A 19,958-nucleotide genomic window follows, 5' to 3' on the forward strand; every position below is an offset into this window, starting at 1 on the left:
ACCTACTGACTGGAACAACGAACACACGTTGTCATTTTGTGGTGGATAGAAATATACAATTATCAACCAGCCTTTTAAACAATCTCATTATCAGTCTGTACTCCTGTGCACCAACGTACGTATGTGTGTGTATATATATATATATATATATATATATATATATATATATATATATATATATATATATATATATTAATGTATGTGTGTGTAATTAGCTATTTGTACGATACAGGGAGGGAGTTTACACTTGTAGGGCCGCCCCACCATCTCGTAAACGAGTGTGTGTGTGTGTGTGTGTGTGTGTGTGTGATTAGCTATTTGTGTTATACAAAGAGGGGATTATACCCTTGTGGGGCCGCCCTCCCCCATCATCTCTCGTACTAGTGCGTGTGTGACAAGTACCCAGGCATACACACCCACACCTGCACATATTCCCACAGAGTAAATATAGCGAGGCGTATTGGTTGAGGTGCGTCAGGTTAGCGTGTTAGTGGTGGTGTGGCGCAGACCCAGGGGGTCACTGAACTCAAACCCTCCCTCCCTCCACAGACTTCTTTATCAATGCCAGATAGCGTTGCTCCGTCACTTCCCGTCACTCCCACCCTCCTCTCTATCTGTACCCTAGGCCCTCCCTCAACGCAGGATCTCTCTACAGTACACACCCTCTCTGCTCCTCTGTGTGTGTCTGTGTGTGTGTGTGTGTGTGTGTGTGTGTGTCATTCTTTTGTAAGAGGCAACAACACCATATGAAAGAGGCTCTTGTAGTTTGATGCGCTCCACACAGGAGCAGGGAAATGATGGGGGCGTTAAGTGTCTTGAGAATGTACATTGTCTCCCTGTACACAGACGATGAGGTAGCCTGGCTAAAGGAGACCTTTTCGCTCACGGTGTCACTACATGCAGACGTAGTCCAGTAACATATATTATATATATATATATATATATATATATATATATATATATATATATATATATATATATATATATATATATTGGAAAGGATCACAATTTTGCGCGTGATCAAGATATTCCTATGAGTCCACGGGGAAAATGAAACGCTTTTCGTGTTTCATTTTCCCCGTGGACTCATAGGAATAATATTATATATATATATATATATATATATATATATATATATATATATATAGAAAGAGAGAGAGAGAGAGAGGGGGGGGGGAGGTGAGGTATCAGAACGGCATATCCTCGTTGGCTCCTTCAGACATGGAAACAAAGGGAAGCCGCTGGCAGCCCGGTGCCGCCGCTACCATACAAGGAACAGCTGCTCGGAAGAGAGAAATATTGCAACTGTACATCGTACCCAACTTTTGAGAAGCAGATTCTGCGATGTTTTACAATACAAAAATTTCCAGGACAGTGGAGGAAATGGTTATGCCTCCCATGTTTACTGTAGGGATGAATTGCCGTTTTTGAATTCTAATTGTAAGAAATGAATGAGATTTAGAAAAGAAATGGGTAGAAATTACTCTCCGCGCGTAATCGAAGTGATGCGCAGGTCCGAACTGACGACCTGAAGTTCAGTACGAGAAAAAGAATGAATGTACCAGAGCGCGGCGTGTGAGGGGTACGTGAGGCGAAGTATATATGTACTGGAACCGTCGGCTTGAACGTGGCGAGGGTTCGAAAATGTGGAGGAAACACATGCGAGTAATTTCCGACGAGATTTTAATAACGGCAGGAAAAACAGGCAGCGCTCACCGCAATAAAATCTGGTGTTGCGGAGATCGAGTGTGTGAATTACGTGACGTTGGGCGCTACGCGTCAGACGAGGTGACCCGTGTTTTTGGTGCGAATGTAAGCAACTCGCGTACAGGTCAGAGAAGAGGAAACCTGTGCCGAAGGAGTGACACTCGACAGCCACTGAAGAGTTGGTACACTTCATACTCAGGCACGTACCACTTACCAACCTCCGACAGATTGAGGAAAATAAGGTTTGCGATCGATTAGAACCCTTAGGGTACAATATGTTGACAATGAAAAAAGGGGTAAATGTCCCTACACTTGAGACAGAAGCAAGGACGACCAGATGTCGTAGGTTTGTGAAGTTCACGGATCGCGTGTCACCAAGTGACAATGATACAAACACACACAAGGTGGAAGCGAGGTCGTTTGGCCTTCACACACAAAAAGTCATCACAAAAAACTCATTCAGGAGACGATGGTAAACAGTGGTAAGGTATTTAAAGAAAAAAGTTTCACGTTTCTTGGCCACCGGACTTTCATATATAATTATTAGGGTCACACTATTGTGCATCAACCATAAATATATATAAAAATCAGTAACCATAAATCTATATAAAAATCAGTAAATAAAAATACGAAAAATTACCCAAACAACATAGTAGATACGCTATGTTCACTATCACTTCATAAGAGACTATCTCCTGGTGTATATCGCAGCTCAACCTCATTTTAACGAGTTTGTTTATCGTTTCAGATTGTCGTTCGCCGATCGCCGCAACAGTAAGCACGGGTGAGTGTGTGAGCTTCAGAAGTGGGTGGTATGGCGACGCTGGGGGCTGAATTCAAACCCATCAATGTGTATGACTTATATTCAGTTAACTTGGGAGATTTTAAAGTCCTGTTCCTCTACTTCCACTGGTAGGAAAATACGGGTATTAAGGATTTAATATCTTTCATTAAGTACTTAAAATAAGGCTTATCTTTCATACTATTATATTAAATTGACACATGGAGAGGTCATACCCAGCCTACACAGCAGAACCATAACACTATTTTCACTATCTCTGCTCCAGTCACAGGGTGCTTGACCGATAGCGAGGTTGTCATGCTTCTCACACGCACCCTCCACAGGAAGATAAGGAAATATGGCAAGTCACGACAAATCGGGGTCACTAATATTCAGGAACTGCCAACTCGGCGGAAGTAATGCGGTCGAACGCAGCAGTATGGCAACACTTCTTGCATCGGTCGCCGTTTTCTATACATTTCCCGGACGCTTCCGTTTCGCCGTTCTTACATAATACTGAAGTACATTAAATCTTTGAAGAAATTCTAAACTTCTTTGCCGGTCTTCATATGTTGTATCCATTGCCGAAATAGGACAACGGTAATTCACAAACAGAAAATGGATCGCTTTCATCAGTTTCGATAAGGTGACTGCGCTGCTATAGGTCAACAGATCTTGTAGTGTACAATAGACATGTCCAATAGATTGTCAACAGACCTTGTAGTGTATAGCACATGGTCAATAGATCTCATGTGTATTAGATGGTCAACAGACCTTGTAGTGTACAACAGATGGTCAACAGATCTTGTGTATAATAGATGACATGAGTCACTCATTCCCAAAGGAATTCTTCAATCTATCATTAATTCCTAATGAAGTACCTGAAAACCCGGGTACGTTTCGATTGCTCCCCATGTTCTCTTGAAGTCGTTGTTTACATTAAGTGTATCTTCGTTTTCTCGAGAAATAATTCACATCCTGGTTTTATTCGTCTCGGGTATACAGTGGATCAGATGATAGAAGTATAATTACTGTAACTCCCAATGGGGACATTTTCGTTAAGGATGGAACAATCATGAACTGGACGGCATTTGTGGAGAGCCCACTTATATATATATATATATATATATATATATATATATATATATATATATATATATATATATATATATATATATATTATCCCTGGGGATAGGGGATTAAGAATACTTTCCACGTATTCCCTGCGTGTCGTAGAAGGCGACTAAAAGGGGAGGGAGCGGGGGGCTGGAAATCCTCCCCTCTCGTTTTTTTTTTTTTTTTTTTACCCAAAAGAAGGAACAGAGGGGGCCAGGTGAGGATATTCCAAAAAAGGCCCAGTCCTCTGTTCTTAACGCTACCTCGCCAACGCGGGAAATGGCAAATAGTTTAAAAGAAAAAAGAAAAAAAAAAAAAATATATATATATATATATATATATATATATATATATAATATACACACACAATCGCCGCTGTGCACAGGTACACCCACGTTATACAACACTTGCTGGCATATCTGAAGTTCGTGTGTGTGTGTGTGTGTGTGTGAGGTTCCTCAAGTGTAAGGACGGATTCTTCATGAACTTGGACCCAAAAGTTAAGGACGGATTCGCGACGGATCGAGACCCTTAAAAGTGTCAAGACAGACTCAACATAGAGTAAGGATGGTGGACACTTCACGAAATGGCCTTACCATGGACTCGCCTCACAGCAGACGAAAGAGACGAGATGACTCAATGAAATAAACAGCCCCCCACCCTCCCGTCCCCCACGTCCCACAAACACTCGTCTCCATAAACCTACATTAGGTAAACTGTTCAGGAGATCAACTGTCTCCGGGTCAATATTAGAATGGATAAGGAAATATTCACCCAGGTGTTCATATCCTACATAAGGCAAACACTAGAATATGCCCTTTTTTTTCAAGTTTGGTCACCGCACCGTAAGAAGCACAAAGAGCTAATAGAGAAGGTCCAGAGGAGGCCAACAAAGATGGTGCCAGAATTAAGAGAAATGAATTACAAGGAAAAGCTTCAGACAAATTCGTCCATGGGAAAGAGAAGAGCGAGGGATGACTTGATCACAACCTTTAAGATTCTAAACCAGTCAATGACGTGTTTGATGACGTCAACAACGAACAGTTCTTCGAAATATGCAAGGATGAAACAAGCGAGGACATACGACATTAAGCAAGAAACTTCTACGAAACTGTGCATGAATGGAGTAATCTGTGATGAAATTGTGAATGCGTACAGCATACAGAGGATTATAAAAGTCATAATTGTAGAGAATGTTCAAGAGATGGGGTCCCAAGAAACCAACTCTCCCACCCCGTGCTGTGCATTTAGTCATTTACAAATAGACAAACACACACACTATTCCGTATAGTATACTGTCATTATACAGCAAAGACCCCAAGGCTGGAGATGGGAGGAATATGCGAAGTATACCAGAGAATATGCGATAAGCAGAGAAAATATAGAAGTGTCTTCTCGTCAGAGACGATTGTATATGTGGGTACAAATATGGCTATGGTGCGGGGAGGCCCCGACAGCTTGTATAATTACCTATCTGTACTGTACGGGGAGGGAGTTCTACTCATGGGGCCCCATCCCTTGTACTTTAAGAGGAGGGAGTTCTACACCTATGGTGCCCCCATCCCTTGTACTGTACAGGGAGTGAGTTCTAAACCCATGGGGCCCCATATATTGTATAATTACCTAGTTGTACTGTACGGCGAGGGAGTTCTACACTCAGGGGGCCCCATCCCTTGTACTTAACGGGGAGGGAGTTCTATATCAATGGGGCCCCATCCTTTGTACTTAACGGGGAGGGAGTTCTACACCCATGGTGCCCCAGATCTTGTATAATTACCCATTTGTACTGTACGGCGAGGGAGTTCTACACTCGGGGGGGCCCCCATCCCTTGTACTTTACGGGGAGGGAGTTCTACACCCACGGTGCCCCAGATCTTGTATAATCACCCATTTGTACTGTACGGGGAGGGAATTCTATACTGGTGGGGCCCCAAAACATCCTCTATAATTTTCAAACTAATGTATGCACGTATGTGTACAGAACAGTAAAATTTTGTACTTAATGTACAGCCAATTATAAACTAATTGCTGTAATGCTATTTACATCCCCTTTAAACTATCTTTGTATATGGCCCATGACAGACGGAAAGGATTTAAGTGGGAGAAACAAAACGTGAGCAAGTCTTCCTTTATCATTCCATAAAAAGCTACTGGGATTCCTCAGTAAAGCCAGGCTACCGGGCTGGGCTGGGCTGAATGCCTTCCCACACCCTCAATCCTTTACGTAATTCATATTCCGATCATTTATCATTTCATCTTTACTTTGTATTCACACACTCTTGACCCTCTCCCTGTTCTCGTCACATATCATCCACACTTAAAGCGATCACCGACATTCTATATCTATAGATTCCTCCCATATTTTGTCTATATTGTAACTGATGCGACTGACTATCTAAAGCTCCGTTTTTATATTCCTCATCTGCACCTAGTGTCCATGAACCCTTATGTGATATACATTAGATATATCATTCTATACAAAGTAAAATGTTTATAGTACAGTAACTGCGAGATATCTGATGCACCGTTAAGTCTGTGAGCGTGTACGGTCTTGGCAAGGACCACATATACAGCAAGAGCCTGTAAGATATTAGAATTATCTTCGGCACCTGAAGATGATGTTCAAGAGTATTCGACTGGTGGTTATACCTTGACATTGACTGCCTTAACGACCCTGGTAGTTGATCGACCTAAAGCCCGCCCACCCAACCAACCAGCGTCAAGTGTTGGGACTGGACGAAGGATTGGAAAACAAAAATCCTGTGCATAACTAATTAGATAATTAGCTTTGGCGAATGTCTATCAACAGAATATAACGGGGGGGGGGGGGGGGAAATGAGAGGTAATGTATTGCCCATCATCGGTGTACAATGCAAATTGTAAATACAATGCAGATTGTAAATCAATAATATACAGTTTTGCTGGTCGTTAAATACACAGATTTTACCTAAATGACGCCTGGCTATATAAGTCATTAAACCCACCGATTTTGCCTTAACTACACCTGGGTTTAAGTCATCATACCCAGATTTTACCTTAATTACGCCTGCCTTAAGAACATACATCAAATCCAGCCATTTTGTAACAATGAAGCCTGGCCTCAGATCAGTTAACAGAACGTCAAGCAATATATATTCAAGTAGACAGTGTAGGTCCAATCTTCACCTCACTCTCCGTTCCCGTGAGGTTGTCTATCCTCCCATGATGATACAATATATATATATATATTTTCCTCTCATGAAATTACATTTGATACATTTCCCTCTGGCACATGCACGTCGCATGACTGACATAACCCTCAGTTATATGCTTCCATCCCCTGATTAAAACGCTGCGTCTGTCTGCCTTCAGATACTAATGCATGTAACGTTCTCATATATATATATATATATATATATATATATATATATATATATATATATATATATATATATATATATATATTCCTTTCCTACCACAAGGAAACGAAACGAGTTCCTAAGTGCCCTTTCGTGTACTAATCACATCAGGAGATACAAGAAGTATAAAATAGTCGATATACAACGAAGAGACATAGTTAGGGCATCATTTGATAAACAAGTGACCATGATATGTATGTAACCATAGGACGATTGTTAGTGGGGTATGAACGATCACCTTTCCCAGGGGTGGGATGTACCAATGCATGCTTCCAAGATGGAAAAGTTTCGGCTTTTAAACAGAAACGGAACAGACGAGCAGGTGCAAGTTCCGAGTCACACGCCAGTACGCGGGGGAAGGACACCATCGGGACCATAAACTTCGCTGGTGCCCAGAGAGAAAAGCGCTTAATCGGACAGTTCCAAGGGAGGTTATGGGTGGTCGAGGTATAGGATTGGTAAAAGGAGCATCAAGGGATGAAGGCATGTTAGTCATCCAGGTATATTACAGTCTGAACGGATAAGTGATGGGGAGGTAGAGCGACATGTTGGGGATGACCTAGGCCAAAGATATATATATATATATATATATATATATATATATATATATATATTATTCAAGTGCAACGCAGGAACTCTAGCTGCAAATAAATGTGGACTTTTGTAATCATAGTTTTTCCAGTTCTTTATTCCTGTACCTTTTACGACACGATTTATTACTATTATTACTGAAATTATCTATTAATCACTGGGTTGTATATTCTTACGAATGTGTTTGTTAGTACGTAACGGACAAGGGTCTTAAAAAAAAAAAAACCCGGACCCTTGGATGGAAATTGCAGCGACCTTTTCGTTCAAAATTTTTCATACAAACTGCCCGTCATGACCTGTCACAAACACGAACGAAGAATACTTATGGTGTGGTATACGCCAATTTGCTGAACTTAAGCACCGATTTCTGAAACACCATGAACATGTTTTGCTACAATAAATCAGTTGGACGATTTCATATATATATATATATATATATATATATATATATATATATATATATATATATATATATATATATTCGTATCCTTCTAGAAAAGTCTACAGTAACGTGTGGCGGGAAGTATGAGCAAAAGGCTATGAAAATGAGGCAGCGAGACACATTAGGTGGCTGGGCCCGTGGCCTTGGCCGTTGCGACACATGTGACCATCATACACACATGTGGTACATCAACCAAGTTCTCTTGTTGGCGCCTTAGCAAGCCGGATGGCGGCTACCGCCGGTTGGAACATGGACGTTTGATAACTGGCAGTTGAGGAGAATTTGAGCTCATCAAGGACTAAGAGTGTAATAACGGTCAAACACGCTTGGCGTCTCCCGGTTTCGTAATCAGCAACCACGTCTTACCACTTGATGTATTGTTTGTATTTGACGCCACTTGAATTTATATTTATGTCTCTCGCCACTCGAGAAATTATTTTTACGCTTCCCCACTCGATAGATCCATTTTTACGCCACGCCACTCGCTTAAATAGTCTTACGTCTCACCACTTGTTTGTATTATCTTTACGCCTTACCACTTGGTAGATTACTTTTACGTCTCGCCACTTTGCAAGATCATATTTACCTCACCACTGCTTCGCGAATTATATATAACTCTTACGCCGGAATGATGTACGGGAGCGCGAACACAGCGGAGGAGTTCGAAGGGATTGCATGACGAATGGGCGGACGAAGCTCAACTGAAGTTTGTTTACGACGGATGGTGTGTGTGAGGTGTGTCGCGCGCCAGCGTGGAGTGGACTGTAGTATACTAATGCCCAGCCATCATGTGTGTAGTGCTTGGCCGTCACGCGTGTATGTTTTTGCCGTGTACATGATTAGGTCGGGATTTTGAGTTCTGGTACAGGTAGATAGAGCAACAGATGTTGGTCGATTTGCCGCCCGTAAATAATAGTAGAATGGGTTTAATACGGTCAAGTGTTTGGGTCATCAATACGAAAATGGCCAAGATGACGCGTTTACCACCGTTGTACACGTTGGTACAGTTACTCACGGCGTACAGTACGAAAATGTACCATGCTTGGGGGTACTTACGGTAGCAACGAGACTGTGTGTGTGTGTGTGTGTGTGTGTGTGTGTGTGGTGTAATACTCTGTACGTCATTAAAATCCTGGTTGGCGCAGCTCGCGTCTCCTTGCTTTCTAAGGTGGTCGTCGTCTTCCACCAACATGAACACGAGCCATCTCGTGGTTACGTCGTGCGCGCGATGCTGCGCTAGAAGCTGGACGCTCTGGAGAGCCGGTTGGGGTCAGGTTCTCCCGACAAAGGGCCAGGCAGGACCAGTCCCGCCCGGCTAGGTCTACCTGTTGTGACGGACTCACTCCAATCGTGGGCCCACGTTGGTCAGGCCCACCGGTCTGGAACGTTGCCTAAAAAAAATGTATATTCTATTCGTTAGTGATGCAAGTGTGCCGTTGTTTTGAAGAGTCTTTCTTATGTTACGTGTGCTTCTTAACTGCTGGTTTTTTAGCGGCTCTTGCTACTCGCCACGCGATCAAGCGTGCCAGGTGAGGAGGGAGAGGGAGGGTCTGTTCCGCTAGGCTGGTCGTCGTCATTACAAGTGCATGCTATATAACGTGTCTGGCCTGGTACACAGTGAGGAGGAAGGAGCCCACCTGGCTGCTCCTGCTCTGAAGTACTTGGGTCTTTACCCCCACGGAATTTTCAATCCTTTGCAGTCGATAGATGAACTAGAACGGTGAACACCTTCCCAATTGAGCACACTTTTCTTAAATGTTCCGTGCGTCAATTAAAGTTTTCACTCGAGTGCGAGATTCAAGTTTTTACACCTTGTATCTGTTCATCGGTGGATTTAATTGACAAATTGTTCAAGGGTCGTTCTAACAAGGGGGTTCACCTTCGTATGTAGGTTAGGGTCAAAGGCCTCGTCCACCATTACCCTCGCCCTTACAACAATGCGACTCTCGCTTTTCCTTTAGTGGTAAATTCAAAATGTCTCAGTTATTCACAGATTCCTAAGATATGAACAGTACAGATGGTACGAGTGTGTGTGTGATAACTCACGGCTGTGTTCTAGCTGAGAACACGTGATTGCATAGCCTCGTCCCTGATCATGCTGATCTCGCTCTGTCTTCAGCATCCATCCTGCCTTTACGTAGGTAGAGGTTTGGTTAGGTTCCTCTGCCGCGGTACCCATGTAGGGGAGGAGAAATCGTCCGGCATCTCTCCATGATCAAGAACCTATCAGGAGTTGGCCGTGTGTGTGTGTCCCCCTCCCAGGTCCTGTTACGCAGGAGTGTAGAACTGTCCACCTGGGGGAAGTGTTTTTCTCTGATATATCGTGTTATTTCACCAGACGGGAGTGTTTATATTCGATATATAGTGTTATTTCACCTGGGGGAAGTGTTTATATCTGATATATCGCGTTATTTCACCTGGGGAAGTGTTTATATCTGATATATCGTGTTATATCTGACGAGTTATACATCTGACACCAGGGTCTGTGATCATTTCGCTAACTGCTCAGCATAAGGGAGGGATTCTAGTGTGTCCGTCTCTCCGTGCGTACGCTGGTCTCAAGACACCACGTCTCCTGACCGGGTTATTGAGGATAGGCCAAACCCAGGCCACAGAAACGGCCCACCCAAGGCCCATCCACGGGGATATTTTAAGAGCCCGCGAGAGGCAAAGGTTAAAGTAACAAGGTCTCCCCAAGTAAAATGTTAACAGATGCTTGTGACTCACTATATATATATATATATATATATATATATATATATAGAGAGAGAGAGAGAGAGAGAGAGAGAGAGAGAGAGAGAGCGTTCGACACCTGAAGCAGTTTACGAGGTCAGGGAGCAAAAGTCGGACACAGAGACGGTCTTGTGAATCAAAATGATAATGAATGCTTAGGACCAGGTGACTGGATAGGGACTTCTAGGTGTAACCACAGGCACAGGCTACAGAGCTGGACACCTAATGAGGCGTTCGGGGGTCATAGGTGGGTGGGTGTGCGAGGAGACCAGGTCATAGTCGCGAGGTCATGTAGAATGTACTGGTACTAAACGGACATGACATTTGAAGGCGAGGTGAATGGACGATGACGTAACATACCATAAACTGATTTATATATCTGGAGCTCCGGGGCCAGAGGTCAAGGAAAGTGGCATTATATATATATATATATATATATATATATATATATATATATATATATATATATATATATATATATATATATATATATAATTCCTACGAGTCCACTGGGAAAATAAAGCACGATAAGTTCCCAAGTGCACTTTCGCGTAATGTTCACATCAGGGGAGACGAGATATATATATATATATATATATATATATATATATATATATATATATATATATATATATATATATATATATATATATATATATATCCATGTATCTGTTAACCTTTCAGTTGAGGTTGCATAATATTTCAACTTTGTATTTCGTTTAGATTTCTGGCGGGGATTCCTCTCCTTGCGTGTGATACCAGCGTGGCCGACTTTGGTGAAACACGGCTTTAATAAGCGACGATGTGTACGTCGGATCATGACTATCATCATCATGGTGGTGTGAGGTGCTCTCTCGCGGGGGCTTGACCACTCAACGCGCCAAGGTCGGCGGAGAAAGAGAGGAAAACAGCCCGCGATTCTGGAGAATCGCTTGCGTCCACAGCCCGGCGGTGAGAGAGAGCGAGTATTAGAGATACACAGACCACACAAAACCAAGGTCCAAGCGTGATATGACCTGGCTGAGAGAGAGAGAGAGTTTTAAAGATAAACAAAACCAATGTCCAAGCGAGATATGGTCTGCTAGAGAGAGAGTTCTAAAGATACGCCAACGCAAAACCAATGTCCAAGCGAGATATGGTCTGGCAGAGAGAGAGTTCTTAGGATACACAAACAAAACCAATGTCCAAGCGAGATATGGTCTGGCCTCAAGAGAAGGAATTTCTCTCTCTCTCTCTCTCTCTCTCGTGATCAGTCCGGCTATATGAGGTCATGGCTAGCTAGCTGGCTGCCGACGTACCCTCCACAGGGCCGGCCTGGCCAGGTACACACAGTACATTTTCTCCCGTGGCGTGTCATAATTTTTCTCGACTGCTTGATCTCGAATGTTTCTCATACATGGACCGTAGTATGTGTGTGTGTGTGTGTGTGTGTGTGTGTGTGTGTGTAGTAGTACTACTACTGGTAATGTCAGACACCGGATGTTGCTCTTACACTGTACTTGTCACTTTACGACGTTAGTCCCGGTGTAACTTTACGCACGGAGGAGACTTTTTTCTAACATTCCCAATAAATATGTTCGTCGTCCAACTATTTACTTTTTTGCTGCATTCAATTCATTTATGGTGCTTGTTCCGCTGGGTGATTAAGGTATCTGACCCAACGATGGTTTGGGAGGTCGTCTACCCCCACAGCTGGGTTTGGCACCTTACCTTACGTATACATTACGATGGTTTGGGAGGTCGTCTACCCCCACAGCTGGGTGTTGCACCTTACCTTGCCTTACGTATACCTTACGATGGTTTGGGAGGTCTTCTACCCCCACAGCTGGGTCTGGCACCTTACCTTGTGTATACCTTACGATGGTTTGGGAGGTCTTCTACCCCCCCACAGCTGGGGTCTGGCACCTTACCTTACGTATATCTTACGGTTAGGGAGGTCTTCTACCCCCACATCTGGGTTTGTCCCCTTACCTTACGATGGTTTGGTTCTTCTACCCCCACAGCTGGATCTGGGATCTTACCTTACCTTACGTATACCTTACGATGGTTTGGTAGGTCTTCTACCCCAACAACTGGGTTTTTGGCCAAGCTGTCGTGTTGCTCCTTCGCTTACCTTAAATACCTTAAAAGACCATTGCCTGTTGTTACCGTACATATCAACATGTACCAAGTCAATGTATACATAAACATTCACCAAATTTCCATGCATAGATGAAGACGTCACGCGTCCGATGTGCACACGGCAACATTGAAATGTATCTTCTCCAGTTTGTTGATGCGTGAAAGCATGGTTGCCGGGCCTGACTATTTTGCGTCAGCTGTGCAGGAATCACGCTAAGGTCAGACAGATCTCTGGCCTCCAGGGAAACCCAGGGCATCGTACATAATAGCGGTAGTCTGGACATGTAGTGTTACGCCTTGATCCTGTTTCGCAGGGTTGCGATATCTCCACCTTTACGATATCGTAGTATTACGGTATTGCTGGGTTAACGATGAAGATTTTAAGTTTTCGTAGGCTTGTCATGTTTTCGACATCTCGCGGTAACTATATCGTATGATCACGACATCCTAGGGCTGCGACATCTTAGGGTTGCTAAGACGTTGGGTTACGATGTAACGTGACATTAAGCCAGAACTACAATATGCTCCTCGGGTTTCGTCGCCGCACCTAAAGGAGCACAAAGAGCTGAGAGAGAAGGTCTAGAGGAAGACAACGACAGCACCAGAATCAGGAGAAACGAGTTACAGGGGAAAAAGGCTAAGAGGCTTTATATAAAATTCGTCCCCCATGGAAGACAGGAGAGTGCCAGGTGATTTGATCACAGCCTTTATATTCTTAAACCATGCTAATGACGCAGACAGGGAACATTTCTTCGAAGGATGTAAGGTTAGAGCAACCAGAAGACAAAGGAAGACATCAAACAAGAACCTTGTTAGAAAAGAAAAAGAATTATCTTTTCGTCGTGAGAACGGTGGATGAACGGAACATAATGACAGGACATGGTTAACGTGGATACCATTCACGAATTCAAGAAATTGTGTGATAGTAAAATATGCTCGTGATGGGGCCTTACTACTGTAAAACTCCTCCCCCCCGTGCAATACAAACAGGTAATCACACACACACACACACACACACACACACACACACACAAGACAACCGTGGAATTATCGGAAAAACAGCCACCCCAGAATCTTGAAGTTTATTACGTTGAACATCCGCAATCAAATATTTAACCGGTGCTTTTCATGTCATTGTAATTACCTAATTGTAATTACCAATTTGTACTGTCCAGGGAGGTAGTATTACACGTGTGTGTGCGCGCGTGTGTGTGTGTGTGTGTTTATGATTAGCATTTGCGGGTCAGGGGAGGAAATGTTTACACTTGTCTTTCCTCCTATGTGTACCCACAAAACCCAACCAAGTACCCAATTATCGACCAGTCCTGAAGAAACGATGAACACCTGGGTTGGGTGTGGACTGACAACCGTGCCTAGGATTCGAACGCACATAACCTGCTGTACAAGTGACCACTGTGTACTGGACTCCGGCTGCAGTGGGGGGTAACAGCGAGGTCACAGCCGAGCGTCCTCGTGGACCATCTCGCTCTAAAAGGGACCCTCCATGCCCTGCCCCATGCGCGAAGCGCAGCCTAGAAGTTGCAGCAGGAACCCCATAAAAGGGTTCTGGGGTTACATATTAACATGTAAGAGCACAAGGTAGTCAGACGCAGGAGAAAGCCAGCAAACCACCCGTGTTAGTACACACACACTCGCCTCGCCTCCAGTAAATACACCAGGCACTCTCTTCCCCCGGACCCCGGCGACGAATGGGGCGGCCAGCCGGGGGTAAGTAAGTAAGGGCGAAAAGTCTCTGTCCCCACTACCAATGTGGGACCCAAAGTAATGACGTCACCTAACTGAGGTACAAAATCACCCCCCCCCCCCTCTCTCTCTCTCTCTCTAGGTGCTACCCTTTCTTCACTGCAAAATAGTCTTATGTACTCTACCGTCTCTCTCTCTCTCTCTCTCTCTCTCTCTCTCTCTGTGTGTGTGTGTGTGTGTGTGTGTGTGTGATACCCTTTCTTAACTGCAAAATCATCTTATGTACTCTCTCTCTCTAGGTGCTACCCTTCACTGCAAAATCATCTTATGTACTCTCTCTCTCTAGGTGCTACCCTTCACTGCAAAATCATCTTATGTACTCTCTCTCTCTAGGTGCTACCCTTCACTGCAAAATCATCTTATGTACTCTCTCTCTCTAGGTGCTACCCTTCACTGCAAAATCATCTTATGTACTCTCTCTCTCTCTAGGTGCTACCCTTCACTGCAAAATCTTATGTACTCTCTCTAGGTGCTACCCTTCACTGCAAAATCGTCTTGTGTACTCTAACCTCTCTCTGTGTTACGGACTGGCACCCTGGTGGTCACATACACAAGTAAATCCCCTCCCTGCGTTTTTGCTCGGTCGGGTCCTTTTTACCCTCTCCGCTTCGGTCCGGGTCGTTCTGGCCTGTGTCTACCGCGGCTCACCATCACCTCACACACACCTGATGTATAACGATACATCCAGTCGATAGCGACTCTTTTTATATCATTATCGTCATTATTGCCAACCACTAAAGCTAGGAATTCGTTACGTCATGTGCGCGTACCCAGCGAAGGGAACAGTTGGCAACTGGACGCAAGCTTCCCGTTTTCGTTTCGAGCGTGGCCGAGAGTTAGTGTTGTTATTTGTTGTTGTCGTCACAGTAGTTTGCAGGTTCTGTACGTCCAAACGCTCTCGACGAACAAGCGATAGGAATAAAATTGTCCCATGAAAATTCCAGGAATTATTCTTAAAAATAAGTGATATGATTACAAATGCGTAACGGATGAGTATATATATATATATATATATATATATATATATATATATATATATATATATATATATATATCCCTGGGGATAGGGGATTAAGAATACTTCCCACGTATTCCCCGAGTGTCGTAGAAGGCGACTAAAAGGGGAGGGAGCGGGGGGCTGGAAATCCTCCCCTCTCGTTTTTTTCTTTAATTTTCCAAAAGAAGGAACAGAGGGGGCCAGGTGAGGATATTCCAAAAAAGGCCCAGTCCTCTGTTCTTAACGCTACCTCGCTAACGCGGGAAATGGCGAATAGTTTAAATATATATTTTTTTTTTTCATACGATTCGCCATTTCCCGCGTTAGCGAGGTAGCGTTAAGAACAGAGGACTGGGCCTTAGAGGGAAAATCCTAACCTGGCCCCCTTCTCTGTTCCTTCTTTTGGAAAAAAAAAAAAAAAAAAATTATATATATATATATATATATATATATATATATATATATATATATATATATATATATATATATATATATATATATATTACCGGGTTCTGCTTGCTAGTGACAAGACACTTGGGCGAGGCTGTGTCACTGGGAGTACACTTCTCGTCAAAGACTGTTCAACTCCAAAGGAATATACATTTCCCTACTACCTAAAGTAGCGCAGCCTTGAGCTGCAGGATAGTCTAAATAATTTAAAGTCCTGAACGACACCAGCGCTCTTTCCATGGAAACTGCTCTAGTGCTATATATATATATATATATATATATATATATATATATACACAGGAACGCGCACCTTCACAGAACATACAAATCTGCAACAGCCAGGATCGAACCCAGGACCCCTATGCCACAGGCGGGAATGCTACCGCTAGGCTATGGGCCTGGCTGATAGGAAATAACTATTCGAATACTATGTACTCGAATACCCTTCGTCTCACGATGGTGAGCAATGGGGTCTACACCGGTCATTTCTCAACAGGCGCACATAGCCAGCAGATAGCTGTGTATACACACACACACACACGTAGGGATTGGGGAGAAAAAAAAAAATTGCCTACGTTTTTCCTACGGGTCGTAGAAGGCGAACAGAAGGGTCGAGCGCGGGTGGCTGGAAACCCTCCATTCCCGTTATGCTACCCCAAAAAAGAGGAACACAGTAAGGAGCCACTTGAAAATTTTCCCTATTTGGCTCTGTCATCTGTTCTTGACGCTACCCTGCTCATGCGGGAAATGGCGAACGTGTGTGTGTGTGTGTGTGTGTGTGTGTGTGTGTGTGTGTGTGTGTGTGTGTGTGTGTGTTATAATTTGTGATGGTCTTCATACACAGTTATTGTGCTTAGTAAAGGTGCTTTTATGTTAAGTATTGTGGGCAGCTGTCAGAGCCACACCTGGTACAGCTGACTGCCCGGTCCACAGCGAAATAACGGATCTGCGAAATAGGCAACTACAAAACAAGGGCGCATGCGCAAGGGTTGCGCATACTTGCTGCGCATTGCCCAGCAAGTCGTATTTTTCGGAAGACGATCAGCTATTTAGCTGGTTCAGGGGAGATGGTGTATATACATTGAGCATCCACTCCAACCACATTTCATCTTGCGCAAGGCTTTACCATTCTCTCTCTCTCTCTCTCTCTCTCTCTCTCTCTCTCTCTCTCTCTCTCTCTCTCTCTCTCTCTCTCCCCCACCGTAGTTCACCCTCGCTTGTGTCCAGTTCTGTTGGCCTGGGACCTTCGCAAGGAGACAGTCGGGTGGCGTCTGGGAGACCCTTGCCACTGGGAGAGGCTGCTCGCTAATAAAGATCTATGGCTCGCCTCGTCTGCCGGCCGGCCACAGCTGATGCCACTCACACCATCCTTGTATTAGCATGAAAATGTGGCATGTATGTATATCGCAAAGTGATACCCCTCCTCTGTTGCTTCTAAGTTGGTCTCTTGTTTTACCGTTTGGTGAAAACTATTCAACGCGAGTTCAAGCAGATTTCACCGATTTGTAAAGTGATACTATTTAAGAAAGTATATTTAATGTGGCGAGTATTTGCAACGATATCCAAAGACGACCCTTTAAACAACACATCGTGAATGAACACACTCGCTCAATTAGTCTCGATTTATCTGGCACCGAAATTGACAATATACATCAACAGCCAACAATACTGTGTAAACCCTCCTTAAACACTAGAGATTATACTGGTGGCCTTTCCATTTCACAACGCTCAAGACACTTCACCCCGCTAATCACGCTAAACATCTGATGCGTTAAGGCGGGTCAGTTATTTCGCAAAGGTCACTTGTTTCGCATGGCGTTGGGGCGTTCCGTCTTTCCTCGACTTAACTTTGTGCTCGTCCAAGTCAACCAAATTATTTTACATCCCCAAGCTGGTTGCTTCACTGGAACCATTATGCTGACGTATGCGTCTTTAATGGCAAGGTGACGCATGCGCAGTTCTACCGCGTAGTCTTGCGCAAGATACGGATCCGAAGGTACAATACGCCATATAAGTATATACAGGGAATGAACATAACTGAAAATCCTCAAGCCAGGATGTGTGTAGCTTGGGAGAAAATAATAATCTCGGTTTTTGATATACGGTTAAATACGGACTACGGTCTGTGGTTTTAACATCGCTACAAGAAAAATAGTCAACCTTTTATACTTATGAAGTGTTGGGGCGATTAACATGGGAGTGTCACATGCTCTGGGGTCAAAAGACATGAGAGTTGAAAGGCGAGTGTAGGTATTTTGTTTGTAGTGTGTCAGTTGTGTTTGAAATTATCAAGGGACAGCGTAATGAGGTGTGTGCACTCAACGAGAAACTCTGTCTACGCTTAATTTCTTTTGTAGGTTGTTTACTGGTTTATGGTGTGACCTTTTGGCTGGTTAGGTCACTGCACTTCAACGCTAACTGCCTTGGGGGGTGGTGTATAAACACCCTTGCTATTGACGGGGTTTACTTAAAGGTCACGTAAAACTGTTATTTACTTTACAGTTTTAAGTCCGTGATGAGATGAGAGGCGAGGAACATGCAAGTATTTCAGGCTCTCTCGCTAGCCAGCTCCCTGGCTGGGTAAATCGGCCGTCACACCACAAACTCTAGAGGAAATTGCGTCGTGGAGGAGGAGTTGGGTCAGGAGTGGTGGAAGGCGAGACGTAGAAGTCATCAGTGGAGGAGTTGGTGAGACTGATTAGGTGTGTGGGACAAATGAGGAGTTGGAGACGGGCTTTTCCTATCTCTTTTTGTGTGTGTGTGACCAGCTGCTCTACAGTGCAGATGTTCGCTGGAGAACATGATTGGCTGGGAGAGGTGCAGGTGTGAAGTAAAACAGTTGTGATTGGAATAGATAAGGGCAGCTGGGGTTGGTGTAAACAAGGACAGCTGTGGCTGGTATGAACAAGGACAGCTGGGAATGATATAAAGTGACAGCTGGGGTCGATAGAAAAAAAAAAGGACAGCTAGGTTTACTAAAAATAAGGACAACTGTGGTATGAATAAGGACAGCTAAGACTGGTATAAGAACAGCGGAGGTTGGTGTAAGAACAGCTGTGGCTGGTATGGATACGGACAGCTGGGATTGATAGAAATAAAGACATCTGTGGTTGGTACAAATAAGGACACAGCTGGGGCTGATATAAACAACGACAGCAAAGGGTTGGTATAAACAACAGAATCTGGGGTTGGTTTACCTAAGGACAACGAGGGTGGGTCAACTGTGAACAGCAGTTGAGCGAAGTGTTTTTGGCTGGTCGATCAGTTTTTTTTTTTTTCTCGGTCGAGACGAAAACAGCTCACGATTGTCCATACGCAACAAGCTGACTAATGATTATGGGCGGTTAGACTTTCAAATCTAATGGGTAGAAAAACCTAGAGATGGTACGTTTTAAGGCGTTAATTATCCCACGTACGGAATGATCTTCCCTCACTCCTACAAGGCAGGCGACACTGCCAAAGTAAAAAGTGTTCAGCGATATCTTCTGTGGTACAGGAACTACATTGCTGACAACGGTTGGAATCAATGAGTTGGAGGAGAGAGCTGATATTAGCGCACACGGCCCACGTCTATCATCATTCATACCTGGAAAATCCCAGGAGGCCAGCTCTCCCCCCCCAAGTTACACACGGATATCATTTCCTACTGGCACGACAGACATGGACGACTCTGTAAAATACTACCTCCAGAAATCCAAAGGTTCGATGTTCACAGAACGAGAGAGAACATCTTGAAAACATCCGGGAACCGGAGACTAGACCACAAGACCTACAATCAATCGGAAATATAACAAAGGATGAACAGTGAGGAAGTTTAGCACTGTCTTGGCAAGTGTTGACAAAGTGTACCACACGAGC

The 19,958-nt window shown here is 43.9% G+C and overlaps 2 protein-coding genes across 3 annotated transcripts in view; one reads left to right on the forward strand and one right to left on the reverse strand.

Moving 5' to 3' along the window:
* Positions 1-19,958, reverse strand: part of hop (tyrosine-protein kinase hopscotch) — a 179,597-nt gene that overhangs the window by 148,173 nt on the left and 11,466 nt on the right. The gene's annotated exons all lie outside the window — the stretch shown is intronic.
* Positions 1-19,958, forward strand: part of LOC139761130 (uncharacterized transporter YwbF-like) — a 147,307-nt gene that overhangs the window by 29,336 nt on the left and 98,013 nt on the right. The window contains exon 2 of one of the 2 annotated variants that reach the window (XM_071685059.1): positions 2,456-2,491. The exons of the other annotated variant lie outside the window; for it this stretch is intronic. The gene's annotated coding sequence lies outside the window, so the exon portion shown is untranslated. The remainder of the gene's footprint in view (positions 1-2,455; positions 2,492-19,958) is intronic. 2 annotated transcript variants of the gene reach the window in all.

The sequence above is a fragment of the Panulirus ornatus genome, chromosome 39 (genome assembly GCF_036320965.1).
Source record: "Panulirus ornatus isolate Po-2019 chromosome 39, ASM3632096v1, whole genome shotgun sequence".
Taxonomy (NCBI): domain Eukaryota; kingdom Metazoa; phylum Arthropoda; class Malacostraca; order Decapoda; family Palinuridae; genus Panulirus; species Panulirus ornatus.